We start from the raw sequence: 17,575 nt of genomic DNA, 5'->3' as shown, positions 1-17,575 counted from the left end.
GAGAGAGATTAAGTGGTCTGAGAGAAGAGGAGAGACCAGAACGCGAAGCCAAGGAAGCTAGAATGAGAGAGCTGAAAAAAAAAAAGAAGAGACGAGAGCATCTAAAGATAGAGAAAAATCTGGGTTGGATACAGGGAAGCAATCAAAGAATAAAGGGAGAAGAACCAATTGAAGATGCTCGCTTCTCCTTACTATAATAGGTTTGGAATCAATTTTTTTATGCTTACTCTGCCTTCTGATCTCATTTCATGTTTCACTCATGGAAGTCTAGTTAGCTTTAAGAGTGTAATAATTTAGATTATGAGCATACTTTTGGATTCTGTATCATCTGCAGGAGAAGTCTGATTAGCTTTAAGAGTGTAATAATTTAGATTATGAACATACTTTCGAATTCTGTATCATCTGTAGGAATTTTATGAGGGTGTATTGTTTATATGTCTAGATTGAAAAGGTTGGAAACATTTTCTCTGATATTTATCAAGATCTCTTGTTGTAGTTTGATTTCCTCTGAGAATAGTGAGGGGTTCATACTTTTCTATGGTTGATGGACTGTATACGTTTATGGGTGTATAGAAGATACCAATTGAAAAAAAGAAGAAGAAAGATACAGGAGATTAGACACCTAGATATATGTTGGTGAGATTATTGGTCCCTTAGCATGGACTTAGGCATTCCAAGCATCTAATTTGTTTGTTTCATTGTTTGGATATCTGTGATATTCATCATTGAAGGTTTCTCAAGAGACTTAATCATATGGCTGTATGATTTGGTCGGCTTAGATCTCTTGGGTGCTTATGAGTTATGATGAGTTTAGATGGCTGAGCACCTCTTTGATCTTCTTAACTTTCATAATAGTTAATTAGCACGATGGATGATTTATATTTTCTTTTTCTTCTCCATATAGTTCAAGTGAGGTTCTATTTGCTGCCCAAATTATCTTAATTTAGCTTTAAGCAAATTTCCATTTTGTATGTATCCCAAGTTGTGAGCGATTTCTTGTTATTTCATTAACCAGGCTGCTTCTTGTTATTTTGCTGAAGGGATGTATTGATTATTTTTGGAAAAATTAGGAGCTTTACTTGTGAGAACAGCATTGTGATTGCTACCTAATTTACGTGTTTGGGCTTTCCTATTTTAATGAAATAACATTGCCAATTCATATTATCCATGTTACTTCCTCTCTGAATATTAGCCAAGTGTTAGGCTAAATCTTATTTTTTTTAGAATATATTGTCAAGTCAAAAGAATAGTGAATTATCAAATTAATTTATTCTTTCCATTGCCTTTATTGAATAAATTATTTAGTCAACCATAATATTATGTACCAATTGCAAATACAAATATTTCGGTTATCTAGTTGTCATGTGAGATTTTAAGAATCTTCGTAGGCATTTAGAATGATTTCATACCGTGTAAATTAATAAGATTTTGCAAGTATGAAGATCAATTTTGTAGATATTTATATGGGTTTCGAAAGCCCATTATTAAAATTAATTCTCTCTTTATAATAAATATTTAAGTCTCATGTGAGATTTCAAGAATCTTCGTAGAGACTTAAATTAATCACCTTATCGTGTGGGATAATAAGTCATCGCAGATATAGCGATTATCAATTTTTATAATATAATAAATGATTATTAAATAATCATATAATACACAATTAGAAAATTAATTAATTAAATTAATGAATTTAAATTGTAATCATATTCACTAATTATATCTTTTAGTCATGTGAGATTTTTGAATCTCCGTAGATTTCTAAGATAATCGTATTATCGTATGAGTCAATAAGACTCTACAGATATAATGATTAAGTTTTTAATATATATAAATTATATATTAAAAATAATCACGTTAAAAGTTTAAATAAATTTAATTCCTTTATCGCGTGAGATTTTAGAATCTCCACAGATATTTAGGATAATCATATTACCGTATATGCCAATAAAGCTTGGCAGGTATGATGATTAAGAGTCTTTAAAACGTATATATACACACAGTTAAAATATATTATCAACACTTAAAAATGTACATAAGAATATAAATAAATAAAATAAATTGCCAAACTCTTTTATTGTGTGAGATTCCAGAATCTTCGCAGATATTTAGAGCAATTGCATTACCGTATGAACCAATAAGGTTCTGCAGGTACTACGATTAAAATTCCCTATCATAAAACATAAAGAAAAATATTTTTAAACATTTTTCTTTCTTTATTCCAAAAATTCAAAAATGAAGAAAATAATTAAAATTAAATTACCTCTTGCAATTTAAAACACTCATATTAAAATTTCAAAAATTATTTTATTTGCAAAATGATGAATTATTTCTAATTAATTTCACTTCAAAAAAATATTTTCACCAACAAAATTGTATGCCCGAACTACATGGACTTTGATCCCCATCACAGGGTATGTAGGCCTTAGAGTTAGATTCTGAGTCAAGTCTGTCCTCCCTCATAAATAAATAAACATTTCTCACTTAATTCTTATCATTTTTGAAACACATGAATATAAAAGGAATAATTAAAAAAATTATAAAACCATATTAAAAGAGCACAACAAACTTCAGGTAACCGTTCTGACGAACGGGTGTTGTGGGGTGCCTAACAGTTTCCCCACACTCAACCGACTCCCGAACCTATTCTCTGATTTTGCAGACCACCCTTATCCTTCCTTTTAAACAGTTTCCCGAGATTTTCCTCAAAATTTTGGTGGCGACTCCTCGTTCGATCTGGTTCCCGCCGCAAAGGTCGGGACCTCCGCTCATGCACCGTCCGCGTTGCATTTTTTTGGGTGTGACACCAGGCGTGCCAGAGATGCTGGGTCTCAAATAGATAACAAAAGGTTCTCGAGTTCCCTTACCATAATTCGCTCGGATGTAAAAAGATAGTAGGCTTTGGTAGAACAAGTATGTAATTTTATTAAAGTGTTTGAACATTACAGACTAAAAACTAAGAACTGAAAAGGGCAAGTAAATGTAAATCATGTGAGTCTTGATCGAGTGTTGACTATCCTCTCTATTTTTTCTTCTTCCTTTTTACAGTGTCTAATAGCAGAAGCCTTTTCTTTGGGACTTAGCATGTTCTACCGAAGATTCAGGAATCCCGTGAAACTTATGGCACGATCTCTCTATCAGCCCATTTCACCGAATGACTTAGGCGTAGATTTCGGTAGCACTTAGGATCGTGTCTTCGTGCTAATGGTCTGATATTTAAAGCTGATAGGATTTCAACATGTTCATGTGTTATGGACTTCATTGAGCTTCGGGGTCGGCCTCTTTTGTTTATATTGGGCCGTACGTTTTAATTACTCAGCCCAACTAGCCTCGTGACCTATTTGAGCGACGTTTCATATTTAGCCCAAACAAAATAAACTGGCCCCAGTCCCATCGAGCTTGGGTCAATTGGGTAAAGCGTCTGAAGGCTGATCATGAGCCCCAGTGGATGGAGATAGGTCTATATGACCTAATTCAACTGTCTCTAGCTGATGTTGACGTCCCCGTGGACCTTCTGACGGCCCACCTCAGTTTTTGGGCTCTAGGCTGTAATGCTTTCATCTTCAAGCTCAGCCGATGTCCATCGCGCTATGGGACATCTTCATGTTCCTGGGGCTACCTATCACCAGGGAGGAGAACTTCTACACCATCCCCAAGAAACACGACTCCTACACTACCCTGCCTACTGACTTGGAGAGTAAGATCAGGGCTGCGAACTCCTATACAAAGATTATGGAGCTGTTCTCTAAGAAACTAACCTCTGAGCCTGTCACTGCCACGAAGCACCTGGTCTTTATCTGGATCCTACTCAACCAATGGATCCTGGCCTTGAGGGGAGGACAGCCCATACAGCTGTATCTCTAAATCGCCCAATCCCTTCTCTATGGCAATCAGATAGCCCTTAGAGACCATGTTTCTATGCCATCTATATGACGGCATGAGGGAGTTGCTGATCAAGAAGCCCTTCAGCAACTTCACTGGGCCCATCTGGTTCTTAAAGTTGTGGACGATGGCCTACTTCCCCACCTTCGACGAGAGCCCTTTCCTGATGATTCCGGCGCCTAATTCTGCTTTAGAAAAAGGTTCACATCCGGTGCAGTGGTTGTTTTTTCATACCTAGTGAGGCCAGGAAAAGAGACTCATAAGCAAAATATACTTGCATGACTATTCTACTTCCACTCGCTGGCTTGATTTGTTACTTGATCGAGCGATTCTTCGCTTTGATAAGCAACTACCGATATGAAAACCCTGCTATCATCGAGGCATCTATCTCCTGGGTGGACATTCGTTAGTGGAGTTGAAGAACTTCTTCAAGTTCTTCTGTCAACAAAGATGGTCCTTGGGGAGGACCTTAAAAGCTTTCAACATCCCCGATCACCGCCTTCCCACCTGGTATAATTAGATGGTGGAGAAGAAGAACAAGCCCGCTAACTCTTTAAGGGATGAGGTCTTTCTCTCAGCCACCACGCCTCGAAAGATGTGGCTGCTGTACACTAGCTCCTCCTCCAAGTTTCTTAGAGTATACTTGGAGTCCTATCATCTTCAACTGGTGGCAGGCCAGTTTGGACTGAGCCAATGCATCCCTCGAGGCCTATTCCCTCAAATCAGCATGAAACTGCTGGACAGAGAGGCTATTGATCAGATAGCCATTCCACTTACCACCCAGAGGCAATGTAAAGTGGAACTTGTAGATAGAGACGCCTGCCTTTGCTTCAACAAATGGTGGCCCCAGTGCTTTAGGCGCATAATAAAGAGCTACACCAGTAAGTGTTTCCTCCACATTTTGCTTTAGTTTTATTCTTTTTATTTTTTTCCTTGGACTAAACCTGTCTTGTTTTATGCAGACAGTGATTGGATATAGTGCCACATGTTGGTGACCTTTTTAAGGGGTAACATTAACACCCTCATCACTTTCGAGACCCCGACGGCCCCTTCCATAAGGATCGTGGTTGAAGGGATGGAGCAAGACGACGCTTCCTCCCAACTTTCCATTCCCTCGGTCTCTAAAATGTTCAGGGCCAAGAAGATCTCCTCCAGTCGTCCTGACCGAGGAGACATTCTAGATAAAAGGAAGCAAGCTCTGTCCCCTTCTCCTGAGGCAAAGAGGAGAAAGAAGATAAGGCCTCTACCGTTTGACCAACTAGCCTCTATCCCTCTCCAAATCGGCCCCACACCTTAAAAGGGGAGGCACACACATAAGTGCCAACGGATGATGATCCTCTCAGTAGACTCCGACGATGGCAGAGTGAGTCCGATCCAATAAGGAGAGAATGAGACCCAGCACCTTGATCTCCAAATGGTCTCCTTCCAAGCCGCTACCACCCTTAAGCCTACACCCATGGATTTAGTTGCATTTACTTAAGAGGTAGACCAGGAGGTGGTAGAAGGTGGTGAAAGTCAAGGAGCTGTCCTGTCTATCACAGCCCCAGGCAGTCCAGAAAATGTTAGGGCTGCTCTTAATTAAGAGGGAGCTGCTGCTGTTGCCTCAAGCGACCAGCTGGAGGTTGGGGTCCAGGACCCTACTGCCATTACGGGCCCCTAGATGATCTCCCTACTCAGTCTAATCCTTCCCCCCATTTAACCAATCTTCAAGAGGGTAGGAGTTCTGGGAGGTCGCAGGCAAAGTTCATGGGTACTGCTCTGACTGCCCTGGTCTACATCCAAGGTGGCTTAGCGTAGGGTCAAGCAGGTTCCTCCACTCTAATAGACCGTGTGGAGGAGGACTTGTGCTTGGTGGTGAATAAAGAAAAGGATCTCATAGACCCAGTCTAGGTATAGTCTTGTTTGTTATTTATTTTCATTCCTGCCAGCCTAGTCTTGGTCTCTTACTAATATTATTTTACTTTTCTTCAGCTAGCTGCACCAGAGGCAGTACCTACGGATGCTCTTTTCTCTCACATTTACATCCCTGAAACGAACGTGATATTGGATGCGTGGAGAGTCATCCAATTCTAACTCAGCCATGATCCCTTCCTTATCCCTGAGCGAAATTTCGGGGAAATGATCCAGGCTTGAGGCAACATCCGTAGTACAGTCTGTTAGAATTGTGGCTGAGTTGACACTTCTGTGAGCTCAAGTCTCAGCATGTTATGGCATTGTTAGCCAATACTGTAAAGAACTCCCCTCTTTTCCGAATATTTAAAGAACAACTGGGCAATGAGGGATGAATATTTGGCTGCCAAGACCCAGATGACTACTTCTACTAACCGGGTCTAAGAGATTGCCCTTCGTGTTGATAATCGTTGGGCATTATGGGCTAAGGTGGCGGACTTAAGGAGCCAACTTATGGAGGCTGAAGAAGAGTTGGCAAAGGCCGAGGCTGAAGACGGTCCAGCAGAACCCGAGCTGGAAGTAGCTACTAAAGTGTTGGATGAGACACGGACCGTCTCAGATGCTAAGCTTTAAGGTTTGCTTGAGTTTTAAAGTCCTCACACGTCACCAGACCCTTTCTGTGGATTTACATTGGGCTCAGTCAACGTGGGAACTTATATACAACCTTTGTAAATAGTGTACTCTATGTATAAACACACACACATTTTTTTATTTGTTATTCTTTATTCTTTGTAACATGATTCAATGATAATAAAGAACAAACATTTTTTTCTCATTGTGTGATTTTTGTATGCCCGGAGGCCATTCTAGGCCTCAGGTCCTTCATCGCTTTCCTATTATAATGACAGCCAATACTTCTTTAAATATTTGCCGTTTATAGCCCGTTTGTATGGAATTCCGTCTACGCTGGCTAACATGTATGTGTTCCCTCTAAGTACTTTGTCTACCTTGAACTGTCCTTCCTAATTAGGTGAAAACATACTAAGTATCTGGTCTTTAGAACTAGGTGGTAACACAAGTTTCCATATGATCTCACCTGCCTGAAAATGTTTTCATCTTATCCTCATATTGTATATTTTCAAAACTTATTTCTTCTGGGCGATCATATGATCAAGTGCTTGTAAGTGAATTTTGTCTAACTGGATTAACTTGTTCATCATGGCTTCACTATAGTCATCAGACGGTCTTTCTAGACTATTTGTAATGCGTAGCGAAGGAACTACTATTTCCATAGGCAAAACAGCCTCATGCCTATATGTTAACACATACGGGCTCGTGCCTGTACCTTCTCTTTTAGATGTCCGATATGCCCATGATGTCTCGGCCAATTGTTTGTGCCATTCTCGAGGATTCTCTTCAATTGTTTTCTTTAAAATTCTGAGGATGATCTTATTGGAAGCTTCAGCCTGTCCATTTGCCTGAGGGTAATATGATGAGGATGCCAATAACTTAATCTCACTTTCCTCTGCAAAGGCCTTGAATTCACTTCCGATGAACATTGTCCCCTGGTCTGTTGTAATTGTTTGAGGAATCTCAAAACGAAGCACGATTTGCTCCCATACAAAGTTAATAACATTGATCTGTTCTACTTTTTTCATAGGGACGGCCTCAACCCACTTAGTAAAATAATCTATGGCCACCAAGATGAATGAGTGGCCCTTGGCTGAGGCCGGAAATATTTTTCTTATTATATCCATGACCCATCCTTAGAAAGGCCATGGTTTGATAATGATATGCATATTTGATGCTGGCACTTGTTGTGTTGGCTTGTGACTTTGACACTTCTTGCACCTCCTAGCATACTCGATGCAATCTTTTGTCATTAAAGGCCAATAGTATCCATGCCTATGCACTAACCATGGCATCTTTGGCCCCAACTGATGAGCCCCACAGACTCCCTCATATACCTGTCTTAAAACCTCCATATAATTAGTGAAGGCCAAACACTTAAGTAATAACCCATCGGGGCCTTTCCTATATAATTTATCTCTAATTAAAATAAAATGGTGAGCACGTATCCTTGTTCTGTACGGGTAACATTGACTGGGATTTTAAAAATAACTCTTAAAGTCATCTCTCCAATCTCGGGCTAACCTTTGCGAGACTGTACTGCACTGGACTGTCAAACCACGCTGAATGACTGAGGGATGTTCTTTCCACTCCACCACAATTACTTTTCTAGTGAGCTCAAGTGAAAACCTTAGCCCTGATGCTATTTGAGCCAATTCATTGGCTTCCCAGTTTTGAGCTCGAGGAATGTGAATTAACATTACTGTTTTGAACTCCTCTAGAATCTGAGAACCCCTGGCATAATACATCACTAGAGCTGGGCTTGTGTACTTGTACTCACCAGTTAGTTGTTTGATGACTAACTGAGAATCCCTCTCTATGACCACATCACGAGCCTTCATTTCTTGAAGAATCTCAAGCCCTGAGCAGTGCTTCGTATTCTGCCTGGTTGTTTGTACACTCAAAATTTAATTGAAGAGACAGTATAGTTTTTATCCCCATAGGAGAGGTTATCACTATCCCCAGACGCCTGTTCAGTGCTAGATCCATTGAACTTGAGCACCCAAGGCCCCGGATCTACTAAGAACACTGATAATTCCTATTCATCTTTAGGGAGCCCGGCTGAGGGATGATCAGCTAGAAAATCCACTAACGCCTGGCCCTTTACTGATTTTTGAGATAAAAATATTAAAGAAAATTCAACCAAGGCCAAACTCCATTTTCCCATACAGCCATGATTGGCCGATTAAGCATGTCTTTAATCAAATCAGAATGAGAAACCACATACACAACTGCATTTATTATATAATGCCTTAACTCAATACAAGCATAACATAACACCAAACATGCTATTTCTACATCTGAGTATTTGGTCTCTGTAGGACTTAAACACCTACTTAAATAATAGACTACCTGCTCACATCCCCTATCAACATTTTGGGCTAACATACAACCTATGGACGTGGCAGTAGAAGCTAAATACAACAGAAATGGGGTGTTCTCCCTCATGGCTGCTAAGACCAGAGGTTTTGTCAAGTGTTCTTTAATCTTGTCAAAGGCTGCCTGATGATGTCCAGTCTAGGTGAATTCATCGGTAGCTTTAAGTTTTAAGAGTTCAAAAAACTCCTTCATCTTCCCTGTAAGGCTCGGGATAAAACGCCTGAGATAATTGACCTACCCAGGAACCTTTGAAGTTCTTTCTTGTTGCTCGGTGCCTTTGCCTCTAAGATGGCTCATGCTTTATTCTGGTCTACTTCAATTCCCCTCTATGGACCAGGAATCTAAGGAAGTTCCCTGTAGTTACACCGAAAGCATACTTTAGTGGATTTAATTTAAGGCCGACCTCCCTCATTCGGAGGAAACTAGTCCTCAAATGTTCAATATGATCATGTGCCTTCTTAGATTTTATTATTATGTCATCTATGTATACTTTTAGGTACTTTCCCATCATATCGTGAAAGATGGCATTCATAGCCCACTGATAGGTGGCCCCGGCATTCTTTAGTTCGAAGGGCATAACTACCCATTTGAAAGTTCCAATGGATCCTGGACACCTGAAAGCGGTCTTGTGAATGTCTTCTTTTGCGATAAATATCTGATTGTATCTGGAGAAGCAATCCATGAATGACAATAAAGCATTTCTGGCCCTAGCATCTATTAATCTGTCTGTAATAGGCATTGCATACACGTCTTTAGGTATGGTCGTGTTTATATTTTAGAAATCTATGCAAACTTGCAGTTTCCCATTCTTCTTGATTACTGGGACTATGTTTGAGAGCCACTGGGTATACCTGTAGGGCCATATGAATCCGACCCATAAGAGGTGTTTGATCTCCTCCTTTACTCATAGCTCTACCTCTACTAACATTCTTTAGGTGGGCTGTTAGTGTGGTCTATAGTTTGGCCTTATAAGAAGCCTATGTTCGACCAGTTGCCTAGCCAACCCTAGTATTTCATCATAGTCCCATGCAAAGTAGTCCTTGAATTCTAGTAGTGTTAGTTTGATGTCATCCTTCTGTTCTTTATCTAGTAGTGAGCTAATGAATGTGCTCCTTAACTCTTCTGGGGATCCAAGGTTTACTTCTTCTAATGGATCCTGGACCTCTGGGGCTATATCTTCAAATTTCAGAGGTGTAAGGTCTAACTCGTATAGCTATGCTATCTTTTAAGTCTCATCTTCATATATGACTTTGGTCCCATAAACCTCAAGTCCGTAGTCTTCTACTTTCTCTTGTAGATTGTGCAACCATAACTTTCAGATGGCCGCGGCTGCTACAGCCTTTCCTTCATTTTCTTTAGTCATCGACCAGTTCTATGATGGGCTCGTGCCTTTGTGAGGTTAGAGGTTCTATAGCGTCTGGTATTATTCTACATGAAAGGATTCCTTGAGCCTTTTGAAATGTGAACGGGCCCATGTCAACGTCGTAATACCTTGCATCCACAAAATCAGTAGCTGCTGTGAATGGCTTGTCTTTAGCCCAAACTATTTCTACCTCCTCTCCTTTCCACATCAGGAGCATGTGGTGCAGTGAAAAGGGTACACATTCATTGGCATGAATCCAATCCCGTCTTAGGAGAGCTTGGTATTGAGCTGTGGTACTGATCACAAAAAAGGCCGTTAGTGACGACTTGGTCCCGACATCAACCTATAACAGTAGTATGCCGAGGACCTTGGATATGATCCCAGTGAACCCTACCATTAATACCTCGATTAGCACTAGGTCGTGCTCTTCTCGCCCCATCTTGATCATCATGCGGGTTGGTAGAATGTTCACCGCCGAGCCATTGTTGACGAGGACTCTAGTCATCGGTCTCCCATCGAAATTTGCCCTGATGTATTAGGGCTTCAAGTGCTGAGTCATCTTTGTGCTGGGTTTGTCCAGGACAGCCTGCTTTGGTTTCCCTTCTATTGCTTGTAATGTAATTTGGCAGACAGGCTCTGCAATCTTTTCTTTCTATGCTTGTATGCTTATAGGCTCGTACTCCTCCTCTTCCCTTAGCTTTATTGGGTAATACTGATACAGGCCTCTCTGTACTGGCTTCGAGGAGTTTTGCCCCTGCTGGTCTTGGGTATTGCTAGTTGTGGATCGAAATTGAGAAGATAGTGTTAACGAGACCACACAGCAGAGGTTGAGCGGTATCTCTCTAATGTGAATGGTTCCTTTTTTTTGATTTTTAGCCTCGCTTGCTTCGTCTTGATCTTTAGTGGACTTTCTTCTGAACTTGCTAGCCTCTTGTTGAATGTCGGGGCTATCCTGTACCTTGGTTTTTTGCTGTTCAAGGTACCTCTGTGTAGCCCGTTTTCACTAAAGACATCACTTTTGGGTTCTTGTTAAGGCATCTGAGAATTTTTTGTGCCTCATAACTCTCCATTTTTGAAGTGGCACATTGTCAGGTGGCACAATGAACCTGCCTGAGCCTTGAGTGGCTTTTGGTTTTGAAGGAAGCTCTATACTATTTTCTAATAGCGTTAACAATGGTAACGATAAATCATCAGGGCCTACAACCCAGCCTGTTAGTATCCTTACGAACGGTTCACCTGACCCAGAGGGAGCTGAATACTTTACAAAGAAGTCAAATTTGCCAGATGGTTCACCTAAACGGTCCCAGACCACCTTAGATCCATCTGGTTCTGTCATCACTAATCCTCTTGGGCCAACATCCCATCCTAAGGGTCGTTAGCTATTTTTCTTCTTTTTCTACTGACTGTCTCTATTATGGGTTTCCCCCAAACATTCCTAAACTACTTCGGAGCCATCCGAGCTTTTCATGTTCTGCCCTTCTGGGACTATATCCTATTTAGAAGACCTGTTCTTACTGGACCAGCCCGTAGGCTTCCCCAGGCGGTCCCATACTATCTTAGTGTCTCTTTGAGTTACTTCACCCCTGTTCCAAACATTCCAAGTAGTAAAGTAAACTATTATTAATCATTTAATCAAGAAGAATCTACTATCACATTGCAGTTATAAAGGCTATTCAATATCACTGTAACATTCCCAAGTAGTAAAGTAAACTATTAATTTATAAGCCTTTAGGAATACCTCTTTTAAATCTTGGACACATGGTTTGAAAACCATCCGCCATTTAAAAGTATTTATTGAAATAAATTATCCATTTTTCCTTATTTCCTAAAAAGGTAAAGACTCCAACCACTGCACCAACTAAAATTAATTTGTAAACCAAGAGTCTTTCATTTTAATGGCTTTAGAGAATCCATATCTATATTATTTCAATTTCAACTAAGATTCCCAAGTCAAATTAATTTTACATTAAAATGGAGCAGTAATTTCTTTTAAGAACATTGAACTTAACAACTCTTAAACCCAAAAACAATTATTAATGCTTAATATCATCCATTTATAAAGGGGCTCCCCATTGTAATACTCATTTCAATTTCTCCTTCATCAAAATCAATCCTGTACTTATCTTTACTTTACAAAAATACAGATTCTACATCATTAGCTTTAGTCATGTCGTTTAATGAATATGATTTTGTGGAGAATATCAATGACTCTATGGAGACATGGTGTATTGTGGTTAGAGTTTTAAGAAAGTGGCCTATAAAGCAGAAAAATCCACATTTCAACACTTGGAACTTTTCCTACCTACTAATTGATGAGAAGGTGTTCATTAAAGTTTGCAACTTGGTATGTTATTAGTTATCAGTTTTCACTAACAAATTCTTATTCTTTACTCAGGGTTTAATGATACAAGCTTTCCTTCAAGCCAAAAATCTAATATAATAGTTTCACTTGGAACCAGTCGAGGGACAAGTCTATTTCATAGAGAACTTTGAAGTTTTTCCTAATGTTGACAACAACAAGGCTTGCACTTATCCCTAGAAAATAAATTTCCATGCAAATACTTTTGTTGTGCAGCATGAAGCAAATGTTCCTTCATATGGATTCAACTTTGTCCCAATTAAAGAGGTTATAAGTAAGGCAGATATAGTAAAGAAAATAACAAACTTTAATCATTTAATTAGTATGACATTGTTTTTTTTATATTACCCACATATTACAATTAATTCTACTGAGTCATATATTTAAATGTGAAGTTAGAACTAATGGTTGGGCTTATTACAGATGTCATAAGTGTCTTGCAAAATTTTGGAATAATTCAGGACTATAAGTCTGGTATTGCTAACAAGGATAGGCTATCATTCATAATAGCTGATGAAAGTGAGTTTTGTCAATGCATATGATATCCAATTGTATTATTACATAATTCATTTCCATGTTCTCCCTGAGAGGTTAATGCAAGTTGTTCTTTTTGGGGATAGTGCGCACAATGCTGTAATGCAAGAATTGCTAATTTAAACCCTCCTATCATCATTGTTGTACAACTATGTTCAGTTGGGTTCTATCAAGGTGTGCTTTTATGTTGATTGTATTATTGGTGTCTTCCTTCTTTCAATCATTTATTAAGTGTCCATATTTATACTAAATGCTTAATGTAGGCAAACTTCAACTATCAAACTATGGGACAACTACTCGGGTCCTCTTCAATCCACCTATGGAGGAGACTTAAAAGCTTCTAAATATGTACTCCATTGAATTATTCATATTCTTTTTCTTATAAATTATATTATCAACTCATATTTTTTACTTATGCACATTTTTACATTGTCAATAATTCCAATGAACTATCCCAAGCTTTCTCCACTGCAGCTTCTGAAAATGTTGATTACTTCAGTCCTGAATATCTACTTACATTTCCAACAAGAATTCCTATATGCAACCAGCTTGACATTGACAGTGTAATTATTTTTGTTTGTAAAAATGTTACATCTTCCTTTCTTATAGAGAATAATATATCATTAAGAGATTTATGACAGATGTGATTTACTGCTTCGTACTTTATGAATTTGGATTTTTAAGGAAGATGAGATTGTTATTAAGTGCAAGATTCTTAAGATTGAGACTAGAGATGGATGGACATATGAAGGATGTGGCCCTTGTGATGTAAAGCCATTAAAAGATGAAAAGGTGCTCTGTATTGTAAGACTTGCAAAAATAAAAAACCTATTTTTAATCCAAAGTAAGCTAATTTAATTGTCAATTGTGAATTTTTTTCTAGAACAAATTTCTTTCTACATCATCTTATATTTTAATATTTACTTACAGATTTAAAGTCCATTACAAAGTAAGTGATAGCTCCGAACAATGTTCTGTGGTCTTCTTCAACCACCTTGCAGTACAACTATTTGAAACAAGTGCAACCAATCTTCTAGATTGGCAATAAAAATTCTTTGGCTAAAAAGTATAGATTGACAAGAGACATATTAAAAGAAGATTCAGAAGCTCAGGTTAGGATCTGTTTGATAAGGTGAAATGAAAGGGAAAATAGGAATTTCAATTTACCCACTACTTTAGAGGTTGCAGCCCTTATTGTTAGAGATTTTGATGAAGCTTACGCGAAGAGAGATATTATTGTAGAAAAAAGAGGCCAGCTAAAAAGAATTGATGAAATGCATAAGTCATATATCCCTCTTCAGTATCCTCTACTTTTCCCTTTCGGAAACAATGGCTATAATCCAACATTGAATCATGAAGAGGAAAGCCTCAACCATACATTAAAGAAAAAGACTCTAACCATTAGGGAATACTTGTGTTATTGATTGATAGATAGAGATAATGAGATTTCACTAATTCTTCATGGAAGAAAATTGTTACAACAATTTATTATTGATGGATATGCAATGATAAAGAGTCAAAGATTGGATTTCATCAGAAATCATCAAGATGAACTTAGAGTAGATTTGTATCAAGGTCTATCTAATGCTTTGTTTAGAGTTGAAATTGAAGTTGCTACAACTAGGAAAAGGATTATCTTGCCATCATCTTTCACAGGAAGAGCTCGATACATGATTTATAATTATCATGATACAATGGCAATTTGTATATGGGCAGGATATCCAGACATATTTATCACTTTCACTTGTAATCCAGTATGGCCAGAGATTACAAGATTTTGTGAGAAGATAAATTTGTCACAAAGTGACCACCCTGATATTTTATGTAGAGATTTTCAATTCAAATTGAACAAGCTTATGAAAGTTATAAAAGATGAACAGATTTTTGGAGCAATCAAAGCAGGTATGATATCATTTTACATTTTCAATTTTACCTCAATGTCTACAAAAAAATTAAATATTAAACTAACATTCTTTACTCACTAAAATTATATTTCATTTTATTTCAAATATCTATATAATTGAGTTTCAAAAGAGGGGTTTGCCGCATGCTCATATCATTCTCTTCCTTGAAAACAAGGATAAAATCAATACTCCTTAAGAGGTTGATAACATTATATCTACAAAAATTCTAGATAAAGATGAAGATCCAGTTCTTTATGATTTAGTTAGCAACTTCATGACTCATGGTCCATGTGGACATGCAAACAAAAGTTCTCCATATATGAAAGAAGGAATGTACAGCAAATACTTCCCAAAAAAGTTTATTGATGGGATAGTTATTGATGATAGAGGTTATCCCACATATAGAAGGAGAAATGATGGTAAAAAATTGTGAAGAAAGGAATAGTATTAGACAACAGATACATTGTTTCTTATAATGCAAAGCTTCTAAAGATGTTTCAGACTCACATAAATGTTGAAAAGACTAATCAGTCTTCATTAATCAAGTATCTATTCAAGTACATGAGTAAAGGCAATGACCCGATCATAGCAGGGATGTACACTAACAATAATGAAAACAACTCACAAGTTACATTTGATGAAATCAGTCACTATTTAAATTGCAGGTACATATCATCATGTGAGGGAGCATGGAGAATTTTTGGATTCGACATCCATCATAGGTTTCCTTCTATGGAAAGGTTAAGCTATCATCTTCTAAATAGGCAATATGTTATATTTAAAGAAAATGAAGATGTGCGGAGCTTGATGAATAAAAAAACAATTAGAGATTTCATGTTTTTAGCTTGGATGAAAAAGAATTCTGATCTTTATGATAGAGTTGCAAGAACTCTAACATATTCTGAGTTCCCCACACACTATGTCTTTGATGAGAAGATAAAGATATGGAAAAAACAACAAAGGGGATTCTCATATGGAAGAATTGCACATGCTTCACCATCTCAAGGAGAACAATATTATCTGCATTGTCTCCTCACAAAAGTCAGAGGCCCAACTTCTTTTGAAGATATGAGGACTATAAATAATGTTCAATATCTAACATTTAGATCTGCATGCTACAGTTTGGGACTTCTTGATGATGACCAAGAGTATATTGATGCAATCAAAGAAGCCTCTATATGGGCATCAGGGCATTATCTGAGAAGATTTTTTGCAAATATGTTGCCTAGCCAATGTCTTAGCCAGCTAGAGTTAGTTTGGAGTCAAATAGCCAAGTTAATATATGAGGATATGTATTACTCACCAATTTCAAGACAATTTGGAACAGGTTAGACCCTTCTTCTTGTAATGTGAAATGCCTCATTAGTTATAATAGATCAAAACATGTTAAACCCTTTAATCAAAATAGGAAAAATGTCTCATTCAAATTTGATGAGTAAAAAAAAAAAAAGTACTTATCACTTAAAATTAGATGTCTAGAAGAGCAATATAAATTATCAAACTTACTTCTTATATCATCATTATGGTTTTTTATTTATTAAACTCTGTTCTCTTTTGAAATTTATTTCTAAAAACATAATAATCTTCTATAAAGTAGATAGCCACAATATCTTATTCTTTATATATATATATATATATATCCATCTTCAGTTATAAACTTGTCATAAGAAAATTTTTAGGACTAAATTTATACAGTAGAAAAAAAAATCTATTAATCACTTTAATATTTGGTTATATGCAGCATCTATCTTTAGTGATAAAATGCTTCACTTTCAGAGATTAATAAGATCCTTCTTCCAAATGGAAGGTCACTAGATGATTTTCTTTCCTTGCCAAAGCCTACAGCTATGATTGATATGAACATAATTAATCATCTTGTCCTAGAAGAATTGAACTTTGATATAGACCTTTACAAGTCTAAGACAACAATTTATGAGCAAACAAAAATTTATCAAAATATCATTTCTACTATCCAATCAAAAAAGGAGGGTTCTTCGTTGTCTATGGCTTTGGAGGAACTGGTAAGACATTTTTGTGGAATGCTCTCATAGCTTACATTAGATCTTAGAAAATGATTGTCTTAAATGTTGCATCAAGTGGAATTGCAGCAACATTATTGCCTTTTGGAAGAACTACCCATTCAAGGTTCTGTATTCCAATTCATACAATAGATGATTCTACGTGCAACATCATACATGGTTCTGCAATAGCCAACTTACTGGTAAACACTGATTTAATTATTTGGGATAAGGCACCTATGACCAAAAAACATTGTTTTCAAGCATTTGATAGATCTCTAAAAGATATAATGCATAGTGAACAAATATTTAGAGGCAAAGTCATGGTTCATGAGGGGACTTTCAGAAAATTCTACCTATAATACCTGGAGGTTCTAGAGCTGATATTGTTAATGCTTCCATTAATTCATCTTATCTGTGGTATCATTGCAAAATCTACAAGTTGACTAAGAACATGAGGCTTGCTACATCAAGATCAGAAATAGAAAAGGATGAAATTCAATCTTTCTTAGATTGGCTTCTAAGTGTAGAAGATAGATCAATCAATAATCAAGGTGATGGTAAATCAAACATAGACATACCTGAAGACTTTTTAATCTCTGAGTACATAGATCCTTTG

General features: G+C 37.5%; 1 long non-coding RNA gene across 1 annotated transcript; it reads left to right on the top strand.

The window, feature by feature from the left end:
- Nucleotides 1–4,858: 4,858 nt before the first annotated feature.
- Nucleotides 4,859–6,604, top strand: LOC129315146 (uncharacterized). Its single transcript, XR_008594398.1, has 2 exons — nt 4,859–5,769; nt 5,851–6,604. It is a non-coding gene; the product is annotated as an uncharacterized LOC129315146 (long non-coding RNA).
- The last annotated feature ends 10,971 nt before the right edge of the window (nt 6,605–17,575 follow it).

Source organism: Prosopis cineraria, unplaced genomic scaffold (genome assembly GCF_029017545.1).
Source record: "Prosopis cineraria cultivar Desert tree isolate PC_DT_omini unplaced genomic scaffold, ASM2901754v1 PC7, whole genome shotgun sequence".
In the NCBI taxonomy this organism is placed as follows: Eukaryota; Viridiplantae; Streptophyta; class Magnoliopsida; order Fabales; family Fabaceae; genus Prosopis; species Prosopis cineraria.
Note: the sequence above shows the minus strand (reverse complement) of the source record. Positions and strands in the feature narration are given on the sequence as shown.